Genomic DNA, 21384 nt, shown 5'->3' on the forward strand with positions numbered 1-21384 from the left:
AATATATCACTTTCACATGTGCCCAAATTAATCTGGATTTTGATTGCATTGAATTTTGAAGACTTCTTTCCATTCAAACAAAATATAAATCAATTTACATGAGAAGACTCCTATTCATAATTTGGTGAGCATTGAAATTACCTAGGGGTGAAGAGAGGCAGAAAGGTTCTATCACTAAAACTTACTCAGATTGGGATGTTAGGTTAACACCAATCATCTTAATATAAAGAATTTTCTCTTGGGACTGGCTCTGTGGTGCTGTAGGTTAACGCCCTGGCCTGAAGTGCTGGCATCCAATATGGGCACAGGTTCGAGACCCGGCTGCTCCACATCCGATCCGGCTCTTTGCTGTGGTCTGGGAAAGCAGTGGAAGATGGCTCAAGTCCTTGTGTCCCTGCACCCACGTGGGAGACCCGGAAGAAGCTCCTGGCTCCTGGCTTCAGATTGGCACAGCTCCGGCTGTTGCGGCCAATTGGGGAGTGAACCCAGGGAAGGAAGACCTCTCTCTCTCTCTCTCTCTCTCTCTCTCCCCCCCCCTCTGTAACTCTGAGTTTCAAATAAATAAATAAACCTTTAAAAAAAAGAATGTTCTCTTTTTGGCACATTTTTGGAGAGCAAGAGTATGTATTCCTTTATCTAACATTTCATTGCACCTCAGTTTGCCTCTAGAAGTAGCATCTACTTGCTAGTAGCTACTACTCAGTATTTTACAGTGTCAGGGAATAAGCTTCTAGTATGAACATGAGCTCTAAAAGCCTCCAAAACCAAAATAAACTAATATGGTGAAATTGTTAGCATTATTAGCACAAAGCATAAGCAGATTTCCAAGATTTACTATTTACCATTTTGAGAAAACCATTCGAAAATTAGCAGGAAATAGTGACGGAGACATGCTGGCCTCAGAATCATTGCTGGAGTTTTACAATGAGCATCCTCTTGTTGGAGGTTATTACAGTACTCACACCTTTTGATGGGCAGGAATTGGGATCAGAATAGTTTCTATAATTGTTACCCAGCAGGCTTCACTGTTATCACTGAATCACAAGTTTATCTACCTAATAGCTTCCTGCTTATCTACTCATATTTTCAACTTCTCTCTGGACACTAATATTCCTTACAGACAGGGCTTCAGCTCATTCTCCCGAGTAATATTCCATTAAGACAAAAATTTATTATCCTAAGAAAATAACTACACATACATACATACCTCAGTGTCCAGAAATAGTCATGAAGACAAATTTAAAATAGCATAATATTCTGTGTTGGGTACACTTAGGTGTTCATTTAAAAGTTAAAGTTATAGGGGCCAGCACTGTGGCGCAGCAGGTTAACACCCTGGCCTGAAGCGCCAGCATCCCATATGGGTGCCAGTTCGAGACTCGACTGCTCCACTTCCAATCCAGCTCTCTGCTATGGCCTGGGAAAGCAGTAGAAGATGGCCCAAGTCCTTGGGCCCCTGCACCCATGTGGGAAACCTAGAAGAAGCTCCTGGCTCCCGGCTTTGGATCGGCGCAGCTCCAACCGTTGTGGCTAATTGGGGAGTGAACCATCGGATGGAAAACCTCTCTCTCTCTCTGCCTTTCCTCTTTCTGTGTAACTCTGACTTTCAAATAAATAAATAAATCTTTAAAAAAAGGTTAAAGTTATAATTAATGCTTATTTCCTCATAATCCCTCATGTAATTCTAACATGGTTACAACACACTTTTTTTTTTCAAGATTTATTTTTGTATTTGAAAAGCACCATCACAGAGAGGAGGAAAGATGGAGAGAGAGAGAGAGAGAGAGAAAGAGAGAGATCTTTTAAACACCAGAGAACACCAGAGCCAAGCACCTTGGTTGGAAGTAAATGCCCTGGAAGGAACAGTCCCCTTATAGAAAAACTAGAATTTGTTCACATGTTATGACTGCTGAACTACATGCTTCTGTGTAAAAAAAATAATTTCAACAATATGATACAGTATGCTACTAAGTGTGATGGCGTCTTTAAATAAATCACCTTACAGCATGTATACTTAATTGGCTTGAAAATATAAAATAAAAGTTCGCCATTTGTTCAATTATTTAAGTATATGCTACCATAGAATGAGCTTCACAGGTTTTAACTGTCATTAAATTTTCATTTAAATAAGTTAGAGAACTCACTTAAAAATTCAGGTCATCTTCTGACGTACGCTCATCTATGGAGACTTAAGTTATAGTCATGCACTACATAGTGACAGTTGGTCAGAAAACTTTTGTATGACAGTGGTCTCAGTCTTATAATTGAGCTGAAAATTAGGTCTTCTCTAGTGTCATAACCATCATAATCATGTTTGTTATGATGCAGATGTGAAGAAATCTACTGAACTGCAAGCCATATAAAGGAGTAGCACATATAATTATATACAAAACATAATGCTTGATAGTGATAATAAATAACTATGTAACTGGTTTATGCATTTACTATTTTTTCAAATTACTTTGGAGTGTACTATCAATTATAAAAAGAGTGAGACGGTATGAATTTTAAGTCAGCAGCAGTCTCACACAGCCAATGCTTATCATCTTTCAGAATTGCAACAAGAGGCCAGGTGGAGTGATTGACCTGTGTCATCCGGGTTTGCCTAAGTGCATGCTCACATTCACACTTTGCTGAAATGACTATCAATAGCTCTCTTAGAATGTACCTCAATTGTTAAGCAAATTTTATTTGACATATTATATGAAAACTTGAGAGGACTACAGTTTCCAAAATAGTAGCGATAATCTCAAGATACTTAGAATGAAGATCTGTGATTCTAGAAGAAACAAAATAGAGTTATAGTTATACCCAGTTAACTGTGATTTAAAAGCTGAGCAGCCTAAAATTGAGTTTATTGGGGAACCAAAAAAATCTCAGAAATAATTTTATTTTATACTGAAATATAAAGGAGTACAGCAAATTAAAAAAAGGAACCTACTCAAAGACTACATAAGACAAATGAGCAGGATTGCAACATTCTCCAAGGAATTCAATTAACTGAATACATTTGATATTTTCAGAAACAGAGCAGGAACCTGCTGTTTGACAAAATGGCATGACTTGAAGCTTTTTAACTCTTTTCAGTAAGCTAAAAAGCCCAATATCTAATTAAAATCAAAGTCTTTAAAATACTTAATCTGGCTGTTTGAAGACTTTATAATGTTTAAAATTGGTAATTTTTTATTAGTTTAAAAATAATTAAATGTTGTTGAAATGCTATGTAGGTTTAACAATGTCTCATTTTTGAAAGTGTCCTGTTGTTTATAATTAAATTCTGAATAATATATTCATTGAATTTAATACCTGAAGAGAATATTTCATTAAATTGATATATGGTTTAGACCTTTTACTCCTGGAATAAATGAGACAGTATTTCGCAAATTTAATGACAGTATAGGGCTTCATGGAAAGAAAGAATTCAGAGTGCAGACATCGTGGATCATAGAGTCACAGTGGGCGGGTGAGACAAATAAGAAGAGAAACTTAAAAGGATTTCAAGGTTTAGTTAAGAAATCAAATGTTGAGCTTACTGTATGACAAAATATAACTTTGGATAAATACTACCTAGAGTGTTTATTTTCTCTAAATGATGTGGGTTGTTCAGGGAAAACATTTAGCCTTTTGGTTAAGACACCAGCAAAACTGCCTAAATCCTACATCAGAGTACCTGGATTGGGATTCCCACTTCAGTTCCTGATTGTAGCTTCCTGAAAATGTTCACCCACGGATGGCTGACAGCTGGGTTCCTACCACCCACATGAACTATCAGGATTGAGGGGTCAGCGTTGTGATGTAGCTGGTAACACAATTTGAAATACCGGCATTCCATATGGGCACAGGTTCATGCCCCACCTGCTCCATTTCTGATCCATCTCCCTGCTAAAGGCCTGGGGAAAGAAAAAGACGATGGCCCAAGTGTTTGGGCCCCATCACTCTCACATGAGCTCCTGGTTCCTGCCTTTGGCCTGACCCAGCTCTGACTGTTGTGGCCACCTAGGGAGTGAACCAGCAAATGGAAAGATACCTCTCTCTGTATCTCCCTCTCTCTGTGTAAATCTGACTTACAAAATAAGCAATTAAATGTTTAAAAAAATCCTGAAAACAAATATCAGGATGTAATTCCCACCTTCTGGTTCTAGCCCTGGCCGTAACCAGGCCTTTGCCATAATGAGCATTTGGAAAATGAACCAGCAAATGGGAGAAGCTATCTCCATCTGCCTCTGTCTCCGCTTCTCAGATAAGTGAATTAGAAGATGAAATAGGTTGTTCACCCATCTCACAAATTCTAAAACTATAATACATAATGCCCAATTGACACTATTGGTTACTTTTCTCCCTTTCAAAATCTTTTCTTTATCTGACATCTGTGCTACCCCCTCTCAATTGTTCTGTTGAATTTAAAAATGCAGCCATGTGGCTTAACTATCAGACATTATTTCTCCTGGTGCTGGAGATTAGAAGACCAAGATCAAGGCTGCAGCAGGGACTCTTTGGGAAGATCTCCCTTCCTTATTTATAGATGGCTGCTTTCTCACTGGTCCTCACATGGTAGGAAACAGCTGTAATGTCTCTTCTCTTATAAAGCCACAAGCTTTGTGGCCTAGGGCCCACCATTATGATCTCATTTAAGCCTTATTGTTTCCTTTTAAATCCTATCTCTAAATATAGTACATTAGGGATTAGAGCATCAAGATATGTGTTTCAGAAGTGCACAGTTCAGTCCATAGCACCTCCCAGCATAAGAAACTGTTCCTCAGTGACATTGTATTTTCTCCCCCTGCACTATAGTAACTAATCTTTGTGTAATTCTCTCTTACATTATATTGTGGGTGGTATTTGTGACCAAAAGAATGTGGCAGAAATGACGTTATCCGACTTCCAAGAGTAGGTTAGAAAGACACTGTGATTTTCATCTTGGTTGATGGCACTTTTTTTTTCTTTTTTGTTTAAAGATTTTTTTTTTTTTAATTTGAAATACAGAGTTACAGAGAGAGGGGGAAAGATAGACAGAGAGGTCTTCCACTCCCAGGTTCACTCCCCAAATGGCTGCAATGCCAGAGGCTGGACCAAGTGGAAGCCAGGAGTCAGAGACTTCTCCCAGGTCTCCTACATGGATGCAGTGGCCCAAGCAATTGTGCCGTCTCCCCAAGCTTTCCCAGGCCATTAGCAAGGAGCTGTAGTGGAAATGGAGCAGCCAGAACTCGGACTGTCATATGGGATACCAGTGTTGCAAGCGGTGGCTTTACCTGCTGTGCCACAGTGCCAGCCCCCACAGCCCTTTCTTGAGTCACTCTAATCAACTGCTGTAGCATGAGAAACATTGAAGATAGAAGTCATGTGGTGAAGGAGCGAGGGCTCCTGCTAACAGCCAGAAGTGTCAGTGAGCCTTACAGGAAGTGGGACCTTCTGTCCTCATCAAACGTTCAGAGGATTGCAGATCTGGCTGAGCAGTTTTGGCTACACTTTCATGAGGAAGTGAGCCAGAGATACTTAAATAAGACACTCTTAAATTCCTGGACAACAGAAATCTTGTGATGGAACGCGTGTTCATTGTCATGACCTGCTAAGTGTGGGAGCAATGTGTTATGTAGCAAAAGAAAGCTAATACAAGGACTGGCATTGGAAACTCTGATGCTTTAAGTTAGTCATTCATAAACTGTCCACATTTAGTGTCCCCCTGAGACATTTAAATTAGCTTCCTCCATCAGCATACACATTAAAACAATAAAAAAGAAGCAAACAAAAAATACCTTCAAACTCTTTCAAAATCTCTCCCTTTCCTATCTGTTCAAACTCATTTCTTAATCTCTGTTCTCCATCCAGCCCCACTTATTCCTCCCATACAAAACTACCAACATGAAATCCCTGGATGTACCATCATTCTCAGAGCTTTGTCAAATCTACTTCCCCTTGATTATCTCATTCAACTGATTAATTCTTCAAGAGTGAGAATCAATGCTGCTGTTTTTAGAAAAATTTCCCATACAGTCTAATTTGGATGAGGTGCTTATTTTACTTTATTTTTAAATTTCTAAAAATTATTTGTTATTTATTTGAAAGGCAGATGGAAATCAGGCAGACATTTACAGCTCTCATCTGCTGCTTTACCCCCCAAATAACCACGGTGGCCAGGACTGGGCCAGCCTGGAGCCAGGGACACAGAACTCAATCCAGGTTTCTGGTGTGGGTAGCTGAGACCCAAGAACTTGGAACCATTAGCTGCTAGATCCCAAGGTGTGCCTGAAGCAGAAGCTGATATCAGAAGTGGAGCTGGAACTTGAATCCAGGCACTCTGATCTTGTTTATGGGCATCTGACTGGCAGTCCGAACACCTGCCCTGATGTGCATATTTTACTCACATTTACACCAGCCACCCAGATTGTGCATCTAATAGAATGTCTATTACATATAGCTTCTTCAGTTTGTCTCTCTAAATCAGTGTTCCATGAGTTTATTTATCATAAAAATAAAAAATAATCCCCAAAACAGTAGGAATTATAGAGATGATAATATGAATTTTAAGAACAATTTTCCTTGCTAAGAAAACTTAACCAATTAAACCTGTGGTTGGTCAGTAGTGCAGTTTTCATCTAAAATATTTCTATAATATGAATATATTTTACCTCTTCTCCATTTTTGTAACATTTTAATCTTGAATAATTTTAGCCATACATTCTAATATTGTGTATTAGACCAAATTTATAATGCTATATTGGAGCAAAAGGTTTTTTTGATTTTGCAACTTAGAAGTTTTTTATAATAATTTTTGATTTTTTTCTGTTATTTTTTACTTACTTAAAAGAAACACATTTCATGTATTTCATATATAGTTTTAAGAGAATAATGATGCTTGCAGCCCTGCCCTCCCTCCCTCACTCTCACCTTCCCTCCTTTCTTATTTTTCTTTGAAGTTTTAAAATGACATACATACTTCCTTTTTTTAATATTTTATTTATTTATTTGATAGGTAGAGTTACAAACAGTGAGAAGGAGAGACAGAGAGAAAGGTCTTCCTTCTATTGGTTCACTCCCCAGATGGCCGCAATGGCTGGAGCTGCACTGATCCAAAGCCAGGAGCCAGGTGCTTCTTCCAGGTCTCCCATGTAGGTGTAGGGGCCCAAGGACTTGAGCCATCTTCCACTGCTTTCCTGGACCGTAGCAGAGAGCAGGATTGGAAGAGGGGCAGCCGGGACTAGAACTAGCACCGATATGGGATGCTGGTACTGCAGGTAGAGGATTAACCTACTGGACCATAGAGCCAGCCCCACAATGACATGCTTTCAATTTACTTTATAATCACAAGCTTAATCAAGTAGGTGAAAAGACCACATTGTTCTTCAAGAGTATAGACAAGGGCTATAAACAATAATCAAATAAATTGTTTTGAATTTGCTGAGACTTGCTTTGTGGCCTAGTATATGGTCTATCCTAGAGAAAGTTTCATACACTGATGAAAAGAATGTGCATTCTGCAACTGTGGGATGAAATATTCTCTAGATATCAACTGGGTCCATTTTGTCAGCAATGCAGATTAGCACAGATGTTTCTTTGTTGATTTTTGGCTAGCTAACCTGTCCATTGATGAAAATGGGGTGTTGAAGTTCCCCATTATTATACTGGAGCTTCTGTCTCCATTTAGATCCATTAACATCTGCTTTCAATAGCCTAGTGCCCTAGCATTGGGTGCATATACATTTACAATAGTCACATATACTTGCTGTATTTATTCCTTAATCATTGAATAATGCCCTTCTTTGCATTTCTTAACAGTTTCTGTGTTAAAGTCTATTTTGTCTGATATTGGATGGCTACTCCTGCGTGTTTTTGCTTTAGGAGTTATTAAAATATTCTGTTTATTGGGTCGTGTCACAGTAATGTAGGTTGTGATATGGACTTCCAAGGTCTACATATAATATGAAAGTACTTTGTGAAAAAACCTGAGTTAGCAGATAAGTTTATTATAGTGGTCCTTTGGCACAGCAGTTAAGACACCATTTGTGATACCTACATCACACAGAGGAGTACCTGAGTCCGTGTCCCAGCTCTGCTTCTAATTTTAACTTCACACTATTGTATACTCCTGGAGGCAACAAGTGATAGCTCAAGAAATTAAGTTGCTGTCACTGATGTTGGAAATCTGGATTGTGTTCCAAGTTATTGGTTTTGTTCCAGCCTAGTCCTGGTCATTGTGAGCATTTGTGGAATAAACCAACAGATGTTCCATCTGTCTATCTGTTATTCTCTTTCTCTCTCTACCTTTCTTATAAAGAAAAGTAAGTTTGAATTATTGCAAAATGCCTTCAAATCCATGTGTTACTTTTTCATGGTTAGCATTTTCAATTAAATTTTTGAAGAAAACTTGTATACATGGATTTAAAATTCTTGCACCAAAATTATCTTTTAATTCCATTTTACATAAGGTTTTATGACATATCCTCATATAACATAAGAAGGAATATACACAGCTAGTCTTTTTTCTTCTCCTTTTTTTAAAGATTTATTTTATTTATTTGAAACACAGAGTTACAGAAAGAGGTAGAACCAGAAAGAGAGAGAGAGAGAGAAAGTCTTCCATCCTCTGGTTCACTCCCCAGATGACCTCAGTGAATAGAGCTGAGTCGTTAAGAAGCCAGGAGCCAGTAACTTCTTCTAGGTCTCCCATGCACGCACATGGGCACAAGGACTTGGGCCATCTTCTACCACTTTCCCAGACCATACAGAGAGCTAGATCGGACGTGGAGCAGTCAGGACTTGAACTGGCGCCCAAATAGGATGCCAGCACTGCAGGCTGGGGCTTTAACCCACTGCACCACAGCACTGGCCTCCACATCTAGTCTTAAAAATAAAAAAGTCCAGCATTATGGGTCAGTGAGTTAAACCACCTCCTGCAATTCTGGAATTCCATATGGGCACTGGTTCAAGTCCCAGCTGCTCCATTACCTATCTAGCTAGTTACTAATGCACCTGGGGAAGCAGCAGAAGATGGCCCAGATGCTTTGGAGACCTAGATCAAGTCCCAAACTCCTGGCTTTGGCCTGGGCCAGTCCTGGCCACTGCAGCCATCTAGGGAGTAAGCCAGCTGATCAAAGATGTCTTGTCCCCACCCCTGTGTCTTTTCCTTTCTCTGTAATGCTGCCTTTCAAGTAAATAAATAAATCTTTAAAAAAAAAGTGACTCCCCAAATATCTTGACTGAGATGAAGCCTTCTTCCTTTACCCCTCTTTTATTTTATTTTTTGACAGGCAGAGTGGACAGTGAGAGAGAGAGAGACAGAGAGAAAGGTCTTCCTTTGCCTTTTGTTCACCCTCCAATGGCCTCCATGCGGCCGGCACACCACGCTGATCCAAAGCCAGGAGCCAGGTGCTTCTCCTGGTCTCCCATGGGGTGCAGGGCCCAAGCACTTGGGCCATCCTCCACTGCACTCCCTGTCCACAGCAGAGAGCTGGCCTGGAAGAGGGGCAACCGGGACAGAATCCGGTGCCCCGACCAGGACTAGAACCCGGTGTGCCGGCGCCACAGGCAGAGGATTAGCCTAGTGAGCCGCAGCGCCGGCTTTATATTTTACATTTATATACTTAAACAATGCAATACAGAGACAGAAAGGGCAAAAAGAGATATAAAGGCAGGAATAAATAGAGGGCATTATAGAAGATGCTATAGTAGGGGAAATAATTATAATTCACACATACTGTACATTAAGATAATAGAAATCCAGTTTTTTACCACTCCCTTATTCTTATTTCTAAACATTCACATTACCTTCAATAGGTCACATTGTAAACCATGTCTTATTTTTATTTAATTTGTCTTATGGCAATAATACATGATGATATGTCATATTGGTACTATACAGTAATGATTTTTTCTCTCCTTTACTAATGACATATTTTGGATTCCACATGGACATGTTTTGGTGCTTTTCCAGTATTATCAATGTCAAAGGCAGGAAAGAAATTTCTAAAATAACATGATTGAATTTACCTCATGCAAGATGCAGTTCTGTCTGCCTGGATTTATTAGAGGACAACAAAAAACAACGATTCATAGCTTTAACGGACTTTGCTTTTAGACAATAAATAAGAAATATGGTTAGCAAATTATATGTTATATGTTCAGAGGTGGTAAAAAAACAATAAGCAAAAAAGTAAATCAAGGAGGGAGAAGATATAAAAGGAGAAATTGGGACAAAGACTTAAAAGTGAAGAGTATTCAGGGAATACGGTGGTATAGGACTAAAGGCTGAGAGGTGTATTTTTGTTAGGGCAATGCAAGAAACCAATGCGGCTTGCGGAGTGAGGGCAGGGAGGTAATGTCAGTGCATCAGAAGTAAGAGTGGCCTGGGAAAGCAGTAGAAGACGGCCCAAGTGTTTGGGCCCCTGCACCATTGAGGGAGACCCGGAAGAAGCTCCTGGCTCCTGGCTTCAGATCGGTGCAGCTCCGGCCATTGTGGCCATCTGGGGAGTGAACCAGATGATGGAAGACCTGTCTCTACCTCTCTCTGTAACTCTGTTTTTCAAATAAATAAAATAATAATAATAAAAAAGAGCGGGATCAAATGCATAGCCTAGTGGCTAAGCTGCCAGTTCAGATGGTTCTGTCCCACATAAGAATACTTGAATACAATTTCAATTTCCAACCCTTAACTTCAGCTTCAGACCAATGCAAAGCATGGGAGGCAGCAGACTATGGCCCAAGTAATGAAGTAATGAAGTCCTTGCCATTCTCATATTCTCATGAGGTACCTGGACAGTGTTTCTATCACCTAGCTCCTTGCTCTGTCCAAGTTGTTGTGGGATTTTGGGGAATTAATCAGTGGATGAAAAACTCTTTCTCTCTCTCTCTCTCTCTCTCTCTCTCTCTCTCATACACACAAATAAATAAATGAAAATCAGAAAAGATTTGATAGTGGCTCATAATTACCAGTGGCTGAACATTGTAAGGATTCTAGCTTTTACTCAGATTGCCAGAGAAGTATTTGAAGAATAGTAGCACGATCTGAGTCATGCTTTAAAATAGTTACTTTTGATTCTCTAACAATAGTAGACAGTTCAGCAACAACCATGGAAACAGAGATGACCTGTGTAGGATCCCACAATTAATGCAACAATGTAACCTATGTATCATGGTGGATTAGAATGGGAGGTAGGAGTGAAGAAAGTGGAATTTGGTAGGCTTCTGGATATATTTTAAAGTAGTAATTGATAGAATTTCTCAATGAATTGGATGCTAGATATTTATGAAATATGCTTTTTAGACAGAGAAATTAGCAGGAAAGATGTGCTGTCAGCTGAGTTAATAAAATTGCAGGCAAGCAGATTTAAGAAGGAAATTCATTACTTATATTAATTTAAATTATCTTCAGACATCCAAGTTATAGCATCAAAGGGATACTTGAATATATAAGTCTAGATTATGAGAAAGAATTCTACACTAGAGACATTAATTGGTAAATAATTAACATATAAATACTATTAAAAATCATGAGAATGGATGTGGTCTCCAAGATGGTGAATGTAGATAAAATAAGGAAGAACACAGAATGAACCTTGGGGCATTCCACTATTAAGGACTTATCAAGAGGAAAAACCAAAAAGAGCTTGGAAATAATACTGGATTCAGAAGTAAGGTAACAAAGAGAATATGTAAGCTCAGCAGCCAACAAAAGAAACTAGCAAGTACCCACGGTCAAAGTTGTTGAAAGATCAAGCCAGAGAGGACCATTGCATTGAGTCATGGGAATATTATAGGTGACTTGCTATGAGCAGCGTGAACAAAGTGGGAGGATACTGAAACTATTCTAAATTATGTTGCAGTGGTGAGTGTATGCTATTATTTAGTTGTCAAACCTTCAGAATAAGCAGAACAAAGAGTGAAACCCAATGTAAAATATAGATTTCAGCTAATATTTTATCAACATTTGGGAAATGTCTCCCACTAATGCAAGATGTTAATAGTACAGTAAATGGTACATGCCACCTTGGTGGGATTGAATTGGAATCCCCTGGCACGTTTCTAACTCTACCGTTTGGGGCAAGTCCGATTGAGCATGTCCCAAATTGTACATCTCCTCCCTCTCTTATTCCCACTCTTATATTTAACAGGGATCATTTTTCAGTTAAATTTAAACACCTAAGAATAATTGTGTGTTAATTAAGAGTTCAACCAATAGTATTAAGTAGATCAAAAAAAATACTAAAAGGGATAAAGTATTAAGTTGTTCATTAACAGTCAGGATAAGGGCTGATCAAGTCACTGTTTCTCATAGTGAGAAACATTTTCCCTTCAACAGGTTTCTATGCCATCTCACTAGTCAAAGTGATCAGTTTCAGTTCACAATTGATCACACTGATAGGTCTAAGAGTCAAAGGGATCACACAAACAAGACTAGTGTCTGCTAATACTAACTATAGAATCAAAAAGGGAGAGAATGATCCAACATGGGAAGCGAGATACACAGTATACTCATAAAATGGCAGATGTCCTAAACAGCACTCTGGCCTTAGGAATCAGCACTTAAGGCATTCGGATCTGGCTGAAGAGCCCATGAGAGTATTTTAGGCATGGAAAGCCAAGACACTCTGGGGAAAAAAAAAAAAAAAAAAAAAAAACAAACTAAATGAAAGATCTCTGCGAGTGAGATCCCAGTGGAAAGAACTGGCCATCAAAGAAGGAGGTACCTTTCTCTGAATGGAAGAGAGAACTTCCACTTTGACTATGACCCTGTTGGAATAAGATCGGTGTTGGCAAACTCAAGAGGCTTCCATAGCCTTGGCAACTCATGACAAGAGCCTAGGGTGATTAGTGACGCCATAAACAAGAGTGTCCATTTGTTAAGTCAACAGCAGGAGTCACTGTGTACTTACTCCCCATGTAGGATCTCTGTCCTTAATGTGTTGTACAATGTGAATTAATGTTATAACTAGTACTCAAACAGTACTTTACACTTTGTGTTTCAGTGTAGGTGCAAACTGTTGAAATCTTTACTTAAATCTACTAAATTGATCTTCTGTATATATAAGGGTAATTGTAAATGAAAAAAATAGTACGGTAAATGTGGAACAGAAGAGGTATATAGAAATTTTAATTTCTGAACAATTATTCTTCATTCTAGAAACTACATACATATATATTTGTGTGTGTATGTGTGTATACATACAACATGTATAGCATGGCCAGATTTATTATGAATGCAACTAAATAGAATAATTTCTAGTGCTAGTAATACTAAGATGGAACTGGGAAGGATTATGAAAAATATGAAGTTGATGGGACCTGCTCTGTGGTGTAGTGGGTAAAGCCACTGCCTGCAATGTTGGCATCCCATATGGGCTCCAGTTTGAGTCCCAGCTGCTCCACTTCCGATCCAGCTCTCTGCTATGGCCTGGGAAAGCAGTGGAAGATGGCCCAAGTCCTTGGGTCCCTGCACCTGAGTGGGAGACCTTGAGAAGTTTCTGGCTCCTGGCTTCAGATTGGCCCAGCTCTAGCCATTGCGGCCAACTGGGGAGTAAACCAGTGGATTGAAGAACTCTCTCTCTCTCTGCCTTTCCTCTCTCTCTGTAACTCTGACTTTCAAATAAATAAATAAAAATCTTAAAAAAAAGAAAATACAAAGTTGCATTAAGCTTGATGGATATGATCCAAAAAGAAATTTACTTATGTTTATGAAGTTGGTAGGTAAGGTAATCATTTCAGCTAGCTAAAGAAAATCCTTTTGTTAGCTTTCTTTTTTTCATTTTTTACAAATTATTTTATTTATATAAAGGGAACAAATTTCATGTGTTTCATCATAAGCACAATTTTAAGAAAATAATGATACTTCCCACCCTACCCTCCCTCCATCACTCACTTCTGCCCTCCTACCTCCTTCCTTTCCTAACTTTCTTTTATTTGCATGTCCACTTTCTGTGGATGGTGACTATATGACATAATTCACATTTCAGTAGTTGTTAAATATCTCCAAGTATCTATATCCTTTATAATGGTTGAGAATGATAGCCTAACTATATAATTTCTAATGAATTGTAATTTCAATATGTGATAAAATACATTATGTGCTCTAGACAAAATGATCAGAAGCTTTAGCTGTTGTATGTTAATGCCATTTAGCTTCTTATGAAATCTTTGGACCTTTTTGTACAAGAGATAATATTTGCATGATGATTACTCTGAGAAAGATCAAAATGCTATACATTCACTACAGTTGCTGTGTGTAAATGATCTCTAGCTAACATACTCATAAAAATAAATTTAGTGACATCTCTAGCTTTGAATTCTGCAAGCATAATGCAGATAATTATATGATATTGGTAGTTTGGTCTGTAGATAATTCATCAATAAAAAATTTCTCATCATAAGAGTATTGCTAATTCCAGATATAAGGAAGCAAAAGTGGTCCAAGGAGTCCATTGAGAAAAGTTGAGTGTGTTTCAGTTGTCACAAGTCAGTCCTGATTCATGATTCTTGTCCTACCACCCACTTTCAGTTTCAAAAGTATTCCAGTTTGGACATGAGCTTGTTTAGTCACTCAAAGATCAAATGTTGCTATTTTAAAGAAAGGAGGCATAGTAGTAGCAGATAGATGTTAATACATTTTACCATATTATAGTTTCTACAGTATGGTCTATTCTGTGTTAGTCTTGAGACACTGGACAATCATTCTATTCTTTCTCAATGCTAGTCTATGTAAACAAGGTTAAACTTCACAGACCAAGCAGTAACTGAAACCCTTATACCACTATATAAACAGTGTATGAAGCCAAAGGAAATGGACCAAAAATGATTATTTTATGAATTTTGCCATCAAATGTTTACTCTGACTTCTTATGGAAGAATTACAGCTTCCCACAACCACAAAGCAATTCTCCTGATTTCAAAAAGAGATTTTGGTGGGAATATTTTTAAAGAAGCCATATCACCTAACCCCATCTTGCTCAAGATAACAACAATCTTTATAGGATCACCTCAAAGCTCACCAAAGCCCAATTTCACTCATAATGAAAACAATAACAAAATACTTGGCATATTTGTCTTTAATGCAAAAATTAATCTCTGCTTCTCTTTTCCCAGCAGGTTCATCCAAAAGTAATCCAGTAAAGAAACAATTTTAGGGGATTAAGTAACACCCTGTGTTAAATGCAGCTATAAATTTTATATGGGTTAATAGCTGATTTTAATATTTCTCCAATATAAGCTAATATTCCTTATTTTTAATGCTCATGAAAAAAATCACGATGGTATTGTCAAGGTTTCGTTTATGTGGTTATCATATGCAAAGTGTCATTTTAAAAGTATTATTTATTTATTTATTATTTGAGATTTAGCATTACAGATAGAGAGAGGGACAGAGAGAAAGGTCTTCCATCCGCTGGTTCACTCCCCAGACGGCCGCAATGGCCTGAGCTGAGCAGATCCGATGCCAGGAGCCAGAAGTTTTTTCTGGGTCTCCCACATGGGTGCAGGGACACAAGGACTTGGGCCATCTTCCACTGCTTTCCCATAGCAGGGAGCTGGATTGGAAAAGGTGCACCCAGGATATGAACCAGCACCCATATGGGTTGCTGGTACTGCAAGCATTTGCTTTACTCACTATGCCACAGCATTGGCACCTAAATTTTTTTTTTTTAATTTAGATAAAACTTCAGTTTATTCTACAGATAATATCACAAAATACCTTATCACGATCAGTGTCCCAGTTTCCCTTCTTAGTCGATGCAGGGAGAGTAACTCCGGTTCTCTAAAACTCTTTCCCCAGTTATGAGCTAAACAAACAGGTAATTATGAAAACCCTAGAAGAAAAGCTGGGATGAGATCATCAGAAAAGGATTGGAATAAATATCAAAGAAAAGGAATTGGTGGGGAAAACATGCTAACTGCAGACCCAAAGCACAGATAAGGCTGAAGTAGAAAGCTTCATGAGTGGGAAGTCAGGGGATCAGGCTGGAGAGGAAGTTGGAGGCCAATCCCTGACACCCCACACTTTGTAACATAAGACACTGATTTAGAAAATGCGTACTTAAAGGTACAAACTGTTGTCTAGTTTGCAGAGCAATATATTGCAAATGCTTAGAATAATACCTTGAATTGAGACCATGCTTAGGCTATTTTGATTGGGTGAATGAATGCTTTGTCAGTCTTCCTGTGTGCTTACCTGCCACCCATGCTTCAGTTTCCACCTGAGCAAGGTCAGAAAGTATGTGAAAACAAAGGGATAGAGAAGGTTCCCAATCTCATAAGAAGCAGTTGATCTCTTTTATTTTCATCCAGAACTGTCTTTCTGCTGCTTTGGAAATTCAAGTTTGTGAAAATATTAGGCTACTACACAACCTGTGGTGGACAATGGTAGCAATGGGGCCATGTGGGCAAGGTAACAAGCATGGAAGGAAAATGGCAACAACAAAAATGATTCAGGAGGTAATCACACATGGACTGGTGGGGAGGTCCTAGAAGATTCTCTTGGAGGCACTCGTGAGGAACTGGTACACACTGGTAACAAGCTGAAACCCAGCTAAGATACAGTAGCGTACTAGTGGAACTGCATATATGAGATTAAAAATATAATTTGATTTGACTTGGATACTTCATGTAGACATACTCAGTCATCTCACCTGATAGATGAAGACAAGACAGAACTCACTTCCAACAGTGGCTGTGAGACCTTAAAACCGTCACAGTGTCCGGCACTCAGAGGACATTCAACAAGCACATGTGTCCTTATTGTACTCAAGGAATCACTTGGAGAAAGAGAAATAGTGATGAGAACTGAATATAGTGCTAGCTTTTTTTTTTTTTTTTTTTTTTTTTTTTTTTTTTTTTTTTTGACAGGCAGAGTGGATAGTGAGAGAGAGAGAGAGACAGAGAGAAAGGTCTTCCTTTGCCATTGGTTCACCCTCCAATGGCCGCCGCGGCCGGCGCGCTGCGGCCGGCGCACCACGCTGATCCGATGGCAGGAGCCAGGAGCCAGGTGCTTCTCCTGGTCTCCCATGGGGTGCAGGGCCCAAGCACTTGGGCCATCCTCCACTGCACTCCCGGGCCACAGCAGAGAGCTGGCCTGGAAGAGGGGCAACCGGGACAGGATCCGGCGCCCCTACCAGGACTAGAACCCGGTGTGCCGGCGCCGCTAGGCGGAGGATTAGAGTGCTAGCTTTTATGGTGCTTGAATGCTGGTGATACAGTCGGACGTGCGAAGTTGAGAATGCTAACTAAAGCTGAAGCAAGCGGCTGAGGAAATGAAAAGTCTTGCACTTTCCCTTTGCCTTTGGGCGCTTAGGGCTCAATACATTTTCTAGCATAGCTCAAAGTGCCAGAGCCCTAGCCCGATGTCCCTTCTGATGTGTTCATCGTTAATGGTCAGCACCCTAGATGTGCTCTTCTCTGGGATTTACAAGGTGCTCAGAGCTGTTTTTCCTGTGTTTGAGGAGGCCTCAGCTTTCTAAGGGATGAATGACCAGCCAGTTGTTCAGCTTCATATTAGTCATCAGCCTTTTCATTCTGTTTGGTTTAGATGGTCCTATGACAAGCTTCACCAATTTACTATGCCCTACCTTCAAAAGTGGCACTCTCTTAGGCCATCCTCATTGGCCCATACATACTTCTGTTCCAGACATCATCCTGATCACTGCAAATATGGTTTCCTCTTTTCCAGAGTAGCTTGGAGCCAATGGGAGTTTACCAGCAAATAATCCCAATGCAGCAATGCCGTATATAAATCTGTGTGATACCTGAGAGTCTTTGGAGCCCTGAAGTCAGAGATACAATGTGGTGAAAATTCCCAGCAGAGTCACAGAAGAGGTTGTGAGCTGATTTTTTTGGACTTATTCAGAGTTGACAAAGCAGGGTTCTAGCAAGAGAGTATATGGCTATTACATGGATAATATCTTGTGGTTTTTAAAATGGTATATCTTAGTGGTGGACATAAAACATTATAGTTAAAATACCACTTGGGACACTCACCTCCCATGTCACGGTGCCTGGATTAAGTCCCGCCTTTCTCTTTCTCTCTCTCTTGCTTTCTCTCTCTGCCTTTCAAAAAATAAAAATCAATTTTAACAATTCTAAATATATCAGGGAGAATTACTGGTTTAAAAATATGTAATAGTTTATAATAGAAGAGTGACATAATTTCATCTACATTTTAGAATATAATTCTGATAGTGACATGTGGAGCAGAATTTAGGCCTGTTAATTTTTAAAAATAAAATAGAAATGATTGTATTTTTAACAGATGCACACATATGTACATAAATATTAACTGAAATTGAGGGCTGAAGAAGGAGTAGAAGTAGTACAGAATTTATGCCATGAATAGAGACCTAAATTATACTTTATTAAGATTAGCAATATATGCTGCTTTGAAATACATTTAGCAAAATCTAACTGACAAATGTCACTCAGTATTCCTATATCTGAGCTTTTTACAACCAAAATCATTAAGAAGAATCACAAAAATTTTACACTCTCTAAAAAAATGAATGAAGCAAAAACTTACTGAGTTTCTAAGAATTTTAACCTGCCATTGCCAAATTAAGTGGCAAGTTGTTCAGAATCTGATGCATTTGGTGAGATTTTTGAACTCTTGCATAATTATTTTATCATTTAAGGCAACTGGTGATAGGAGACAGAGATGTATCATATAATGTGTGGCCAGAGTTGTAAGCATGTGAACATGGATTTGAGTGGATGTGCTTCATCTGGAGAATTTAATCAGTTTTATCAACACTGCCCATGTCAGAGTTGGTGGGCAGCATGGTAATGTGACCTCATTAAATTAATACTTGTGACGAGGATGAAAATGACCACTGAATATCAGAATAAATAATGCATTGTCTTGTGTTCCTGTGCCTCTGCTGCTTTAGGCATCTGGGGAAATTAATAAGGGTTACTTGTGTCAATCAGGCAAATCAGAAGTAAAAAGAAATCTTCAATTAATCATGGTATTTTACAACAATCCCTTTGGAAAAAAAAGAACCCTATTAATAAAAAAGCATTATGCCTTCTGTTGCAGTTGACAAACAGTGATAAGCTTCTCAGGGGACATCGTGTATGAGAGATTCATAATGAAGTTTTCCTTGTAAATTTCTCTAAAATCATTCCAACTGCAAAATCTTAGCAGTTCTGAAGCATGAAACCCTTCGGGGCTTCATCTAAAGAGGTTTTCCTTCTGGCTTTCTCAGAGTGAGCTGGTGATTACTGCCTAGGTCCTTTGTAGCATGCTGCCAGCTGCTGTCACAGTTAAAAAGCTGAAGCCTGCCCCTTGCCCCAGTAAATTTGGCTAATCAGGGAACTTTCCAGGGATACAGGGATTAACCAGTGACTCTCCAATATCACCAGCCCCGAGAGTCAGGCAACACAAGCAGGTTTTTGTTGACTTCATGCCCCTTTCCTACGCAACTTCTCAGTCATTACTTAGGGACTTCATAGAAGTTTCAGATTAACTGGCAGTGGGGACTGAATTGGAATGAAATCTTCAATGAGTGCAGTTCCTCTTGGGTGAATCTGTTCTGCCGTAGCGCACGAAGGGTCATTTCTTGTGGGATGTTTGCCTTAAGTCTCACATCATAGAGAGCACATATTCACTTCTGGTTAGAATTCATTTCCTACCACTTAGCTGATCTCAGAAAGCTACACCCTGCTTCCACCAATGATTTTACTTTCATCATTGAGGGGAAAAACGGTTCCTATACATTGTCCTGGAAGTTGAATACCAGATAGTAGTAAAGAGTTAGTATGAGAATAATTAACACTTTAGGAGAGGAGAGGAATAACTAGGTCAACAATTCTTAAACACCCTTTTGAATATTCTTGGGGAAAAATCATTTATTTTCCCTGTGAGTGTGAGTGAATGAGTGAATGTGAGTGTGTTGGAGGGGATATTCATGTGTCATTTGAGGCAAGTACCAAGACTAGAGGTGGCTCATTTGTCGTATTTCTTACCATTGTGGGGGGAGATTATGATATTAAATGTCTACTTTGAAACAGAATAGAGGCAGGCGCCGCGGCTCTATAGGCTAATCCTCCGCCTGTGCCGCTGGCACACTGGGTTCTAGTCCTGGTCGGGGCACTGGATTCTGTCCCGGTTGTCCCTCTTCCAGTCCAGCTCTCTGCTGTGGCCAGGGAGTGCAGGGGAGGATGGCCCAAGTGCTTGGGCCCTGCACCCCATGGGAGACCAGGAGAAGCACCTGGCTCCTGGCTTTGGATCAGCGCGGTGCACCCATGGCGGCACGCTGGCCACGGCGGCCATTGGAGGGTGAACCAACGGAAAAGTAAGACCTTTCTCTCTGTCTCTCTCTCTCACTGTCCACTCTATCAAAAACAAAAACAAAAACAAAACAAAAAACCAGAATAGAGCCTTGACTTTGTGGATAGGGTCATATTTTAAAATATCAAGAAACATCAAGGAATATAGATATTTGACTTAGCAATGAAGCCCTCCTCCCATTAAAATGTCTTTTTTTTCAAATCAGAGTACCCGAGTTTGATTGCTAGCTCTGGCTCTTGATGCCAATTTCCTGCTAATTCAATTCCTGGAAAGGCAAGGGTAATGGCTCAAGTGAGTCGGTCCCTGGCACCCATGTGGGCACTCAGGTTAAGTTTCCAGCTCCCAACTTTGGCTTCTCTCCAGCTTTGACACAACTGCAGCCATTGTGGGCATTTAGGGAGTGAATCAGCTGATGAGAGCAATCATTTTATCTATTTCTCTTTCTGTTTCTCAAATAATAAAAAGTAGATAAAACCTTTACTACTCCTCTTTTTATAGAAGACAGCAGGCAGAATTAATGTCTACCAAACATACTCATTTAAAATTTCTAGCAAACAAACAAAATTTAGATTGGTTATTAGAGAATTTTTGTACTGTTCTAGATTGGTGGTTTCACAATAACAGCTGTCATATATGTTGTGTGATTATTGTAGACAATTTTCTGTATTCTACTTGAGAAAGCTTGAAAAACTCAGAGAAAATTGAATTAAATATGTTTATTTTGTTGCAAAAAGTTGTAAATTCATGCATATGGAGGGTATTCAAAAGTTTGTGGAAAAGCATGTTATGAAAAATATGCATGGATTTTAAAAATTTTGCAAAATAATAAACACATTTTCAGTCCATTTTCCATGACCTTTTTGAAGTATCCTAGTAAAATTTACATTTAAAAAGACAGCTACATACTGTTAAATAATGGTATCTTTCATCAAATTTCATTTTATCAGTAATGTTTTCAAACATCTTGAAACAGAAAAATACATATGTTCAAAAACTCAATCATTTATCAAGACATTTGAACATAAAATCCAGTTTTGAAAAAGTAATATACATTATTGATGCAGCATACATATACAATAATCACAGCAGACTTGTTAAAAATATAGGAGATGTAAGTTAATATTTTA

This window comes from Oryctolagus cuniculus, chromosome 6 (assembly GCF_051225735.1).
Source record: "Oryctolagus cuniculus isolate XC-2025 breed Fujian yellow rabbit chromosome 6, ASM5122573v1, whole genome shotgun sequence".
Taxonomy (NCBI): domain Eukaryota; kingdom Metazoa; phylum Chordata; class Mammalia; order Lagomorpha; family Leporidae; genus Oryctolagus; species Oryctolagus cuniculus.